At 36.1% G+C, this 15,056-nt stretch overlaps 1 protein-coding gene across 1 annotated transcript in view; it reads left to right on the forward strand.

Moving 5' to 3' along the window:
* The window catches only part of LOC132097840 (cocaine- and amphetamine-regulated transcript protein-like), a 284,097-nt gene that overhangs the window by 85,085 nt on the left and 183,956 nt on the right, over positions 1-15,056 (forward strand). The gene's annotated exons all lie outside the window — the stretch shown is intronic.

The raw sequence follows: 15,056 nt of genomic DNA on the forward strand, positions 1-15,056 counted from the left end.
TGGACGTCTCAAATAGTTGTTCCCCGAGAGGACTTAACTTAAAGCTTGGTCGGAGATCTACGATTACAGACAAAATACATACTTAGATAAATCTATATTTATTTTTCAAACATGACATCTAAAATAGAAAATATAGGCCTACCAGTCCTTTTTAAGAATTCCATGCTTTAAATATGAGTGAAATAGGATGTCGTGCAAAGGACGAACATTTTATATTGTTGTTGAGTAAAGCAGCTGTATCACAATTCAAAACATAGCTTTCATATGTATGTATGTGTATGTATGTATGAATGTAGGCCTAGGTGTATGTATGTATGTATGTATCATATACTTGTTCAGATACATGATACTGAAAAAAAACTATACACACACACACAAAACACCGCATTTAGAAACAATGTTTAGAAAAATGGTTCTAGGTGGTACCAGAATAGGGTTCTTCAGCTTGTTGTAATAGCCAACCCCTTTTTGAAGCTAAATAGAACCCTATTCCACAAAGAACCATGCTTTGAAAGCATATATATAATTATTTCTTAATATTGTATAACCTGGCTGTCTGCCTGGTCTTATTATAGCCTCTATTAGGGTTTTGTTTTTTATTGGCAAGCTGTGTCAGATATTTTTAGTTTGTTATTGACGTGAAATTGTAACAAAAATTACAGTGATCTAACTGTAACAACAACACTGAACATGAATAAATACATAAAGAAATAAAACACAAAATGAATGCAATGAAGAAAATGTAAAGAAGTTCCAGTGAAATATCTTCACAATCATCTATGATGGCTTCATGTCCATCAGTATGTGTGTATTTTGAGTGGCAGTTTCTCTCTGCAGATGGTTAAGGTTGTGGTATGCCACAGAATCAGGATAGAAATACAATACAATTATGTTTACGTTTTGTTTTTGTTTTGTGTGACTGGTCATGTTTATTCATAAACCCACGTAATTAAAAATTCTAACAATATGGATCATAAATTAAATATCACTGTTACTTATAGTGGAGAAGAGGACAGAAGTATCCTCAGCTGAACAGAGCTGCTTGCTCTTGACTAATCAGTTATAATTCGAAAGTAAACATTCATAGATTTTACAAATAAAATCATTTACCTGTCGAGATGTCTGTGATGTTGGATGGTTGAGCTCCAGAAATGTAGTACTGAGGTGGCATTGACAGTTACAGATGTGAAAAAAAGCTGGTATGAAAAAACCCTAAACCCCAACTCAAAGAACCATTTCAGCATAAAAGATGATATGGTATTTTTATAACCATAGGATGACATGGTTCTAAACAGAATTGCTACTACGTTAAAGAACTAAAGAACCATCTTTTTTAGAGTGTAGATTTATATGCCCATAACACTCATGCACTGCAAGCAATTCCTGGAGTTTGTGAGTAAACACTTGAGTGAATGTGTGTGGTTCAGGTATACCTTAAATTATGGCAATATCCAAAATCTCCATTTTGGTTCCCATGAGGAAATCAGATTATAAATTATACAGAATGACGTTTTTTTTTTATCTAAAAATATAAGGGGTTGGGTTAGTATGAGAAAATAATAAAGAGTTTGTATATTAAAAACATCATTACACCTATCGAAATATTCCCAGAAAACACGGGAGTGGGAGTGTGTGTGTGTGTGTGTGTGTGTGTGTGTGTGTGTGTGTGTGTGTGTGTGTGTGTGTGTGCCTAATTAACCATATTTTGGAGATAAATTTGTACCAAAGGTGATCAAAACCTGACAGAATCTCCAAAAACCTCCTTTTGGGGACATCCTCATTTGTAAAACTGGTATAAAAATAAAGTAAACATAGTGTTTTGAAAATGTAAAAATTCTGAAAGTTTTCTATTAGGGTTAGAGTGTGGGTTAAGGTTAGCTTATGTATAAATAAATGTATAAATGTATAACTGTCTGTATATAAACCCAACAGAAGTCTATGTAATGTCTCCATTAAAGTAAACGTGTGTGTGTGTGTGTGTGTGTGTGTGTGTGTGTGTGTGTGTGTGTGTGTGTGTGTGTGTGTGTGTGTGGTTGAGGTTAAGTTTGAAGATAGCTCAGCAGTCAAAGTAACATTTAATATGTGATATTTAACAAAAAATAATGAGATATTTCAGGCAAATATTATGAACATCTTCTAACTTCTATAGAAGTGCTCAACTTGTTTATTAATAATTATTAATAGTATTATTGGTTCCCACAAATAACCCACTTTTTTTTTGCTTTTATTTTATTTTAATTTTTTTGTGTGCTTTACCTTCTGCTTGTAATTGCTTCAGTTTTCTCAGATTTTTATCTTATTTTTTAATTTACTCATCTACAGTTTCTGAAAAAGAAATGCTTCATGCCGAACACATGAACATTCAAAGTTAGTAGATTTTTCTTTTTCACAGTGCATCTTCATTTACACAATTTTCTACTGAATCTCAGGTCCTTGAACATGGACACACGCACCTAAAACACACATGTACATCATAATAAACTTCTATTATATTTTTTAAAAGACAAGTTTTATTAGCACACTTAACCCAAGGCTTAAAATCAATAATTACTTTAAGTAACATTAAGTCCCAGTGACTTTTCAGTCATTTTGTCCTCAAGGATTGACAGACAGATTATTGATGCAAATAGTTTTTATGAAGCTTACAGTGCTTTTGGGAAACACAGGCCAGATCAGTGTGAATTTGGGCATTTCAATAAACCATAAACAGCATTTACATGATGGGACAAAATGTTTATGAAGGTATGAATGCACAAACTGTAGGACAACTTGTTTAACATTTTATATAAATGCCAGCTTTGAGTGTTCTGACTGAACTTTCATTTTTAATATGCCACAGTCAAAATTAAACTAACACATAAATGTGTCTGGCTCTTTTGGTTTGTATTGGCAATCCTGGATCCGTATTTGACTATATGTTGCGTGTCAGACAGAAAGGACACATATATGACTACATTTAGTCAGTTTAAATTGTTTTATGACTTTTAAAAGCCCTGATTTAAGTATACAGACAATAAAAGGATGAGCAAAAGTAAAATATTCACATTATTACATACAAAATGGAGTGTAACAATTATTTAAACAAAACCATGGAAAGCTGACATTTCCATGTTTTCTAGTTACATGATTTGGATAGGCAGATGGGAATGACAGCCAAAATATTTTAAACAGGTAGAGATGTGACCGATTAGTCTCAGTGTGTCTGTGTGAATGTATGTGTGTATGTTTATGTAAAATATGCCAAATTCCCTCCAACCTCATAGATTTGTTTGCGTTTACAGCAGTTTTTGGGGGGCATGAAATGACACAATATCATATAATCTACACCATTTAAAATTATAATAACAATCATAAATGTTCTAGACAAAAAATCTTTGAAGAATTTTTGAACTGAGTCCTCAAGTATTTATCTACAATATTGTTAGGTGCATAAAGCTGCAGGTTTTAATGTAACTAAATTCATGAGAGGTAGTGAATGTGGTCACTAATGTCACTGATAACAGCAATTAAACTAAATAATTCAAATAAAATGACTTATAATGAATGAACATTGTTGTTAGCAGAAGATCTCTAGTATAAATAATTATTTCAAACAAAGACAATTCATTTTAACATGTTTTAGTAGTTGTTTCAGTCTGATACAGCTCATTTTAATAGTCCTATGAGTTATATTTAAGTGGAAAAGGAAGATGTTTTAGGTTATATTTTTTTATCATTCTAGATCATTTTTAGATGCCTCCTGAAAAGAATGTATATGGGTAAAATGTCATTACAAAGACCTTAAAAGAAGTATTTTTATTATCAGATTACAGTCATTCAATGTAAAGTATTATTTGTAAATTCAGTAGCTCTGAAAATATATAATTTATAATTTAAAATGTCGAAATATAAAATGTATAAAATGGCAGACAGAAACGACTGGTCTGTAAAGATAAGATTTAGGTGACTGGTGAGAAAAAGTGCAGCCAGTTCTCTGCTGTGAGTATTATTTTTGGCAGGTGCATTCCTTACTCAGTATTCAGAATTGTTTAATCCTGAAGAACGCATAATATCTTACATTATTGTCATGATTTCAAGAACAATATGTGTGTGTGTGTGGGTGTATGTGTGTGTGTGTGTGTGTGTGTGTGTGTGTGTGTGTGTGTGTGTGTGTGTGTGTGTGTGTGTGTGTGTGTGTGTGTGTGTGTGTGTGTGTGTGTGTGATAAATCTTATCAAGCATAAGAAATTTGATCAGATATTACATATTTCGAGAATCCATATCTTTTGAAATAAATTCAGCATAATCTGAATCTCATTGCAGCACTTTAAGACAAATGGTGAAAAAAAATCATAATGTGTTTTGATACTGTATACTAGAAAACTACCAGAAAAAAAAAGCAAGTCTGTTATAGAAACAAAAAAAGTTATCCCTTGTTTGAATGACATGGTTGCTGAGATTAGAGGACTATAATATATTGCTTAGGTTAGAAAGAAAGAAAGAAACAAACAAACAAACAAACAAAAATATATTGTAAAGAGAGTATTGTTGAGCTTTAATTACCTACTTACCTGCTTTAAGTAATGAAACTGCAAGTTTAAACTGTTTTACAGTTTTTGCCCCTTGCTTGAACACTATAGACCCATGCTTAGAAAAAAATTACACAACTTGAAGCTTTTGTTACAAACACATGTACCCATACCTTAAACAAAAGCGCTGCTTTGCACTCTAGTTGCAATTCTGCAACACACTTACTCCTTTATGCAACACACTTGGTCCTACATACTACACTACATTTCATACATAAGACACTTCGTTCAAAAATGAAATCTCAGAGTGCCGTTTGGAAAACACATGTATCCAAAATACAATACACATCGGGTAATTGCTACCACTCAAATACACAACTGAAGGCACTTACTTGCAAAACTGAACACCAATCAGCCAGCTACAAAAAGCCCTCAGTTTAGCCATTTCAAGAACTTTGCAAGCATGGATGGAGGGAGAACAAGAGGAAGAGGAAGAGGAAGAGGAAGAGGAGGAAGGGGAAGAGGAGGAGCAGGAGGAGGAGGAGGAGGAGGAAGAGGAGGTCGAAGAGGCCATGCACGGACCCCTATTTCTGATGATATAAGAGCAACTTTGGTGGACCATGTCATCAACCATGTCCTGACTGTGAGGGAAGCTGGGCAGAGAGTCCACCCACACGCCCGCATGTCTCTTCTGCAGGCAATGGAACAGACCTGTGACAACATTCAGGTGACAGCAATCCATGGATGGTTTCGACATGCAAGGGGATATTTTCCCCTGTGCCTAGCGGGAGAAGACATTGCTTGCGATGTTGATGAGGCCAACAGACGGCGGGATCCATGAGCCCACGAATGCACAATTGCCATGATTTTCTGTGTTTACAGTATAGTGTTTTTTATATATATATATTTTTTTTTTGCTTTATCCGAATTCATGTTACTGCAATGTACAGTGCTACAATGTACAATATTGAGTAGGCCTATTTGCTTTTTTGGTTGTTTGAAAATGTGCCTCCTGAAAATATGCCTTCTGAATAAACAGTGAAAATCAAAGACTGCAATGTTTTATATAAAGTAGACTAGTGTGTTCCCCCTGATCTGAAAGTGTATGCATATGATGCAAGTATGTGTCCTTTTGTCATCAGAGTTACATTTTGACTAAGGAATGTTAGTTTTTGATATTAGAGTTTCAATTTGACACAGATGTGAATGGTATATTTCCCAGTGTTGTGTCATGTTTACTTGTGTGCAGAGTTTTGGCACAATGAGCAAAGTTTTGCAAAATGTGTTCAAGCAACGGGCAAAAACTGTAAGCCATACAAAATGTTATAGACTGTCTGTTTCTGCGTTTGTAGTAGATGAGGCTGGGATATGTCAAAGGGTTAAGCATTCTTTCAGAGCAAGTTCTACTGTCAGCATAGCATCTACTATATGAAAAATATTTATGTATTTAAGAGAAACAGTTTAACTGAGGTATAATTTGCATTTGCGTTTCTTTAAGCAGTATGTGGAAATAAATAGAGCATTTTATAAAGGCATTATTCACCCCCCCAAACAAAATATTCACTAAGTTCAGATGTTAATAAAATCAGATACATTTGCAGCCTTTGGTACTTTCTTTAATAATTTGGTATGTACACGTGTAAAGTCAAGGCTTCCTATACAAGTCATATTAATTTTATATACATCACATTGCTTCTTACATGGTTAATAATTTACTTTGCAAATTTTAAAATTACATTTTACAAATCTAACAATAGAAAGGCATAGTCAATAGGCACTAATGCATAGACAACTTAAACGTTGCTTCTTTTTTATTAATTTTTTTAACCTTTATTTAACCAGGGGATCTCATTGAGATTTAAAACCTCTTTTCCAAGAGAGACCTGGCCAAGATGACAGTGTATTGACAGCGCACAGTAACAAATATGAACAACCAACACACATACATAAAAATAAACAGTGTGCATTACACTACTTAAAAATTATTCTTTTAAGAAACACTCTGAAAGACGTTATATTTATAGTGACTGATATAAACTATTATAAGCTGTTAGTTGAAATGGTATTTTGGGCTGGATATCACAACATGAGGATCGTCTGGGCTGAACCTGATATGTGGTGTGTTTACTAAAACAAATGAACCAGTCTAGATAATCTAAATACTTTACCCATTGCAAAAATTTATGAGAACACCATTTGTCATCGTAAACATTTATTTTCTTATTAATGAGTTAATACAAAATAAAAATCCATTGTTTGTATACATGGTTTAGAGTGGTTACCATACGAGCATTTCACCTCTTAAACATAGAGTCAGAGGAGTCAAACTCATGTCATATTTTAGTTTTAAAACTAACAAAAAAATTAACAAAAATGAACAATTCTCTTAATGAATAAATCTTAACATTTAGACTAAATATGCATTCAGTGCATCTGGTTGCAATCTACAGCATCATAAAAAGAAGACAAATAAGAGATAATCCATTAATGTTATCCAGTAGCTATAAAATAAATGATAACAAGCATTTGAGAAAACACACACAAAATGCTATTATTTATGTGCTTGGCATCTGTTATTTAGGCATGGGCTGTCCGGATCTGTTAACCCTCTCAAGGCAGGCTTTGCTGATTTGCAACAGTTAAAAACTAAAAACCTTATTACTCCAGATACATATTTTATGTATCTGGAGTACTAAAAACTTTACTAAAGGTTACTAAAGTTACTAAGTTACTAAAAATTAATTCTAGCCTGAGAGTTAACTCAGATTCCCATCCCTCCCTCTGTGTGTGTGTGTGTGTGTGTGTGTGTGTGTGTGTGTGTGTGTGTGTGTGTGTGTGTGTGTGTGTGTGTGTGTGTGTGTGTGTGTGTGTGTGTGTGTGTGTGTGTGTGTATGCTTCCCTCAAACCCTGGGGCTAAAATAACCTGCACACAAATTAACATGCATTGTTGTTATGCATTAGTTTTTTTTTTTTTAAGTACTTGCTTCACAAGACTATGTGATTAACTTTAGTGTGTTATTTTTGCTGAACACAGACGGCACAATTTCATCATAACTAGTCTGGATTTTTTTTGTTTTTGTTAGGACATTTTTGTTGACTATGATAATTAGAGACAAGTTCACAGCAAAGTGCTGCCAGCACATACATATACACACACTTATGACTCATGAATTTGCATATATCAAATTAATTCTTTTTTCTTTTCTTTTTTTGCAAACCAAATAATGTCAAATAGTCCATTAAATTACAGAGTCACAGTGACTTTGGTCCTTATTAAACTGATGGTCCTTAGTGCCAAACACAGTTTAAATGTCACACATTACATAGCATATTTTGGAATAAGGAAGCATCTCAGATCGCATATTATCTACTATTTGCAGATCTCAAAACAAAATGTTGAAGAACATGTAGCAGAATAAAACTTAAAAACTTTATGATATTACTGTGATGGTAAACTGCTTCAATGATGCATTATCATGCTTACAGCACGGTTGCACCTTTATACTGTTTTGCATCTTTACAGAAATACATTATATTATCAGAGGCTCTCATAATGTGCCATGATGACAATGATAAAATTATTGAGTTAGGTTTTCCTTAAAAGTTCTAATAGAGAGTGTGGTTTGCCTGATGAAGTGTGGATAAATCAAATGTTAGGATGCCTGAGTGGATTATCAAGACTGCCTTAGTTGTGTATACATTTAATCTGTCTGCACTGACAAAAATTTGGTTTAAAAAACAATTTTCAGTCAGAAATTGTTAGTAAATTTCACAATTAATTACAAAGAAACTCCAAGTGACACACTTATATACCCTTAATTGTGCAGTAGAAAGACCTTGGTTGTATTTACCTTGTATTCTAATAATATTTGTTTTAGTTACAACTTCTAAAAATTATTTTACAGTGTATGAACTGTTATGGTAAGTGTGAAAAAGCCATATAGCCTATATATGTTATGTCTGGACAACAAAACTCTGGCCCCGTTTTCTTAATTTTGAGCACAGGTAAGAAAGGGCACGTGACACTATTGGTCTCAAATTGGGATTCCAAGCAAATATTTTGACATGTTCCTATACACGCGTGTTTTTAATTGTATTTAACAAGAAGTCGTTCAAATATCACACTGTCTATACAGTTCATCGGCTGCTGTGCCTTTTTCCATTTAAACACAGAGGAGTGCCACGGATCGTGTTTGGAAAATGTATAGTAACTCTCCAAACACAACTGATGTTCCACGAGCTGTATGCAACAGCACCTGCGCGCGCGTCAGCTGCGTCTCTGCAAAACTCCAAAAGGATGTCACGATCCAGATGTAATATTCCTTTTATTGCATTTGAGCTTTAATTCAGTTGTTTATTCACATGGTAAAAGCGTCAAGCATCGCATCCTTTATTTTAGTTAAAGTAAGCATGCAGACCCCAACCATTACTCTTAAAATTCAGAAATAAATCACGTTAAATTGATAAGGCGCGGTTGGAGCCACTTGGTACTGAAAGGGTGTGCCAGACTCAAAATAGAAAGAAAATAGTGAAAACCGTGGATTTTGTTTTCATTTATTTATTTCCAATTTAAAAAAAATATATATATGTATATATATATATATATATATATATATATATATATATATATATATATATATATATATATATATATATATACACCACATAAGCTGATAACTCATCAGAATTGCAACGTTTGCCATTCTGGCGATGAGAATGATGATAGTCCAAGAGGAGCAGAAGTAAGAGAGAGCTTCCTTCTATTATTCGCTGTGTGTGCCCTCCGCAAATGCTTTTTGGGGTAAGGGCTTCCCATTGATAGTTGAGAACAGCAAGCCCAGACCGCAAAAAGATTCGTGAAAGACTTTTCCATACGCTTTGAATGTGCCATCTGAGTTGCAGGCTTGGTCCATAGATACTAACAGTCCATGTTGTTGTAGCCAATGGCCGGACCGTGTGCAGCAGCCACCAATTCTACACATTCGCGCAGAAATGAACAGAATCCGCTCGTGTACGACTCCCTTCCATTTCGAGCCCGTGCACCGTCATTTTATCCGTGCTTCGATGCTGTTCCTATGGCCATACTGTACATATTCTCCTATTCGTGATGTGGTTAAGCAAAAAGCTGATCTACTCCTGTCAGTCGATAGATCTGTTGAAGGAGGGGAATTACTGCGCTCCAGCTCACAGTAAATAGAGAGCAGTGAAGGATTTCATTGGAGCATACGAAAACTCGTCATTCGACCAATCCGTGCTCTTCTCACACAGGGACCCCCCTTTTTGAAAAAAGGAAAAAATATAGAAAACTAATTCTCCACCGGTGTGCGAAATGTATTTAATAAATTTCCTTCATTGTTGCCTTTGCAAAGCGCGCTTTCAAAATCCGAACGTGCCTGTCGTGTCTACATATCTAGTAATGAAACCGTTATATTATACGGGTTTTGGATGTTTACTTGGTGTTAATCTAAGAGTATCAAGTCAAAGCATCTGGAACGATTCATTCAAATACAAATGCATATATCCATTTCAACTACGCATTACCACCGCCGATAAATATCAAAATTATCCAACTGGACACTTACCACAAGTTCCCCAAGATCCTTGTGTACTAGGTCTGTAGTCACCAAAGCTTCCTCCTTTCCTTGTCTCATAAAATAATGAAGATCATTCTCTGAGTCTGGCTATATTTGGATACCCCACACATCTTTCGCACTCACGCGCGCGCGCACACACACACATACAATAACCTCGTCCTCCTCACGAGCACGAGCACACACGCACACATAAACTCTCTGACCAGAGAGCCCTGCTCTCTCTTTTCTCTGAATGTGTAAAACTGCCTCCGGATTCCAAGGTCAGGACTGAGATTACAGGGGAGAACAGCGAGACCCTAACATTTAAGTCTAATCGTAACAGATAGCGCTCTCAAGGAGACATGATGAGGTTGTGGTTTCTTTTGTGGAAGTCTCCAGTCAGTCACGATTCCCTCCATCTGTCTCCGGCACCCAGCGCTTTGCCCCTACTGACGCAGCCGACGCGCATTACTCACTTTAGCAGTCACGACTCGCCAATCTGTGCTGTTTCCGATTAAACCGCACACCAAAAGTGAATTACTAAGGAGCGCTGGGATCTTGCCCACTTCGTACGTTTGGCAAACGTGAAGAATTGATTGGTCTTTGAAGTGATAAACATAAACCATATGTATGACCGAGATTTTACAGCTGCGAACTGGTTTCACAAAGACCACGCACTTGGGTCTATAAACAAACCGAACTGTTTACAAATCAGCGTTGCTTATTTTGATGCTTTGGCTAATACACAAATCATTGAGGGCTATTCCATCAAAAAAAAAAAAACATCTAAGGTGCCACCATTTACGTGATCTTGAGGTTCAATGGTTTCCCACAGTTCCCTGTTAGAGGAATTCACAACCATCTCAATCAGTCTAGCCAGGTTTAAGACCAGCAAATCATCTTAAGCTGGTTTAAGATGATGTTTTCATTAGGGTTACCAGACTAACCTCAGGATCCCGTGCAGGGAATAAATTATTAAACATATGTGATATATACTGAATTATTGAGGAAATGGTCATATATTTACAAAAGCAGTTTTCAGTGTGTGGAATAACAGGCTGTAAAGACCAGAAAACGCTCTGCCTACAACATTTACACAAGATGAAGGACCCAAGAGGGCAGTTTTATTCATTGCTAAAGGTCTAGAGTGAATCGTCTTTTTTGTTTTCTTCGTAACAACTGGACCTTTGGACTGGACACTATAGCTGCAACGTTGTGAGTGAAAGTCGACTTATTTCAGCACCACTGATTGCGGACAGCTCCTCTATATAATGGAGTCTTCATCATGTGACAGTAGCCACGACTCATAATAATAGTTCATTAATAGGCAATATTTTTTCGTATTTGAGAGCAAGCTCCAGTGTGATCCACCTCCAGCTTCATTCACTGAACGCAAACTGGATGATTCCCTGACACGATGCATGCGATAACTAATCCTGCGCTTGCAGAATTATGTGACCATTCAAAACCGTCCATAAATACATACAGTATTTATACAGAACATGCAACCTAGGTCACCAGGAGAGCGAGAGGTCTCGCCGGTGGAGGGAGCCCTCGGTGAGAAGAATACATTGTGTCAGTACTGATCGAAACGTTCAATAATACCACAAGGAAATATCTCAAGGACGCAACGAGAGCTCATAACGTGCCGTCCTGGTGTGTTTTTATGCCTCAAAACGAAGGCTGTATATGAGGGTGATACCCCTGTCTATTTCTGGATCAAGCTGTTACTATTTTTAGAGCACTTGGAGGAAAAAAAAGGCACTCACAAATGCTCCTCAGTGGAATTGCACGTGATCACAGTGACTTGCGCGTTCACATCTTCTCTCTAACGCGGTCTGCGTAAAGGATCGTGACACTGGAGTATGGAGACATGGCACCCTTTAGAATAAAAACTAATCTTGATTTCTGCTTTTATTCGACTGAAACGGACTCTTTTTTTTTTTTTTTTTTTGCTGGACTGATCAACTGATTTTAGCAACGTGTTATGCCCCAGTTACTTGCATCAAAATTATATTAACAAACTCCTCTAATGCAATTGTGTATATATGGAAAATAAGTATTTTCTGTCTCCTCCTTTATCCAAAGCTGCGTCAGTTGCATTGACGTCACGTTCATACACCCCTCCTTCCGTCCATGCCTTAATGAAAGACATTACTGATGGATTCGGTGGCTGTTTTATCATTTAAGGCGATAGTATTAAAAAAGCTTGAGGCAAAAATGTAAACACGATTTATAGCAGGAGGAGAAACACACAAGCTGCCTATACTAAGCACATAAACAATGTCAGTGTAAGAACAAGAATGGACACAATGATTAAGCTCTCGAAAACCGATGGAATATATATATATATATATATATATATATATATATATATATATATATATATATATATATATATATATATATATATATATATATAGGCCTATTCTAATCTAAACCAGACTTTATACAATAAAACCCAACACAGTCAATCATATAATAGGGTTATTCATATAGTCATATAGTAGGGTTACTCGGTCCTTGCAAAAAACCTGACGCAACACGCAAAAAGATAGTAGACTAGAAAAAGTGGAAATGCAGGAAAAATGTTTTCAAGATGATCAACGGCGATAAAAATGCGTATCCCATGGTGCCATCGCGTTCATGCAGCAGTAGACTTTGTATTTCTTACTGTTTCACGCGAAATGTAGTGCGACGCATGCGTTCGAGCTGAGGCCTTGAGGCAGCGTGGGGTCGCTGTCCGTGGTGCTGTAAATCGTTGTCCACTCATTTCTACTGATGAGGGAACATATTCTTTCTTACAGTCCTTTCTCTGTTCTTACTGGGTGCAGCAGGGTGCAGCAGGGCAGAGATTGGGCAGTCTAGACAGTCATATTCAGTGACTTGATCTACAGTCTTGAAAATGTTTCGCACGTTCCTCATCTGCTGCAACTCAAGTTAGAAGGAAAAAGTCTTGTTTCATTAGTCCATCTGTTTTGTGTGCTCTTTTTTTTTAACTTAGGAGCATTACCGAAGCTAAAAGGGTACCGGAGATGTCAGTGCGATTCATGTTACAACTGCGCGAATCGTGACCACTCGGCAACAATGAGAACAGCACACTGTGGAGAACATCGGAGTAGTGAATTTAAAGTTGTGAAAGAGCCGCATAATATCAAGGACTACTAATCTGCTACTATTATAACACTCTGCGAAGTATCGAGATAAATAAAAAGTAATAAAAATACTCAATACAACGCACAAATAGCCCAAGAACTGAAGCGTGAGACTCTTAAGTGGCGCATGCGCTTCTCTGTAATACTGCAAGACACAAAAGTAGCATCTTTCGATCTTGTTGTGAGTCTATACTCCAAATGCCTGTACAATCCAACCACAAGCAATCAACCTCAATAGAGTTATCAATATCTGATCACTTTAAAAGCGATGAGAAGTCCAAATTAAAGTTCCAGATGAGTTGAGAACTCAGAAAGAAATCCGAGATCACTTACCGGTACATGTTTTCGGTCATCGAAGTGAAAAACGATGTTCGCACAGTGTTCTGAGAGGAATCTAGAACGGAGTCACAGACGTGCGCCTGGACCACATGCTCACTGCGTGAATGAGCTCACTGCTTTTTTTGAATGAAGAGAAATACCTAAAGTATCAGCGTTCCCAGTGAATTTGGGGGTGGCGGTTGAAACTGATTATTGAGAGATTAAAGGAGAGCCGGCATCGCGCAAACTTGTTTTGCATAGACAGACACGAGAATGCGACGTTGTGAGTGGAAGATCTTCACATTCACGGTAAGAGTTTACGTAAATTTGCCAACAAAATATAATTTTATTATTAGTGTTTAACCACGAGTTTGTAAAGTAAAGCAGTATATATATATATATATATATATATATATATATATATATATATATATATATATATGCTCTATATGCTTAATTTAATGGACACGAGGGCTTCTTAGCTACAGCAGTATCATTACTGTTGTGGAGAGCACCGCTTTTCCCGCCAGCAGCCTATCACTGTGCTGTTGACCCGTACTGACGTCACTGCGTCATTAGGTTTCCCTGGGAAACGCAGAGATTTAAAAATAGCATCAAATTAATTCAGCTGACAAAGAGAGGGGGCGGGGCTCTGGCTAAAACGGATTTGATGGGGATGGGCAGGTGGGGGCTCTCCTAAAAGTGTGGCGTTCAGATAGACTTGGTGTTACTACTGAAGTGTCATGCAAAATTTTCTGAGGGGTATTTTTACTTGTATTTTTTTTAGGGCTGTTAAGTCCAGCTGATAGTGTGGTGCTGCTGGCATATTTCATAGTAGCCTAAATATTCTGTATAAATAATCATAATTATATTTTGCTCTTGTAAAAACACCTATTTATTTGATTATTGAGAAGTGAGAACTTAGACTGTATATAGGTACAATTGTAACCTATGACTGATAATTATAAATCAATAGCCATTAACATGGATTCATTTTTTTTAATGTTACATAATAGTACATTATACTGTATATTTGATCTTCTAGTACGTCAAAAATCACCTATGTACACCAGTGTGTTTATTATCATGGCATGTCTTCATGTATTGGATGTCATGAGATTTAACAGCCACCTTGTGGTCAAACTCAGAATAGCATAATAGCGTCAACCTCTACAGCCAATATAAATTAGCCTGTAAACAGATAAATGAACATTTCCAACCTGCAGCCTTTTATACATTTAAACTTTTTACAAGGGGGTTAATTAGATATTTTTCTTAATGTGACCCATTCACAAGGTGGTTGGAAGACTTTAAAAGAGACATAATGATACATGAGACATAAGTAGCCTGAATGATATTATCCTTTATGCTTAACAGTTCTGAACTGTGATTCAAGTTTAACTGATCAGTAAACAATCATAGAACTGTCTTTAAAACTCATATGTCCACTTTCATTTCTGGGGAACTTGTATGTTTTCATATAGACTATGGACAAAAATTTTT

The sequence above is a fragment of the Carassius carassius genome, chromosome 2, assembly GCF_963082965.1.
Source record: "Carassius carassius chromosome 2, fCarCar2.1, whole genome shotgun sequence".
In the NCBI taxonomy this organism is placed as follows: Eukaryota; Metazoa; Chordata; class Actinopteri; order Cypriniformes; family Cyprinidae; genus Carassius; species Carassius carassius.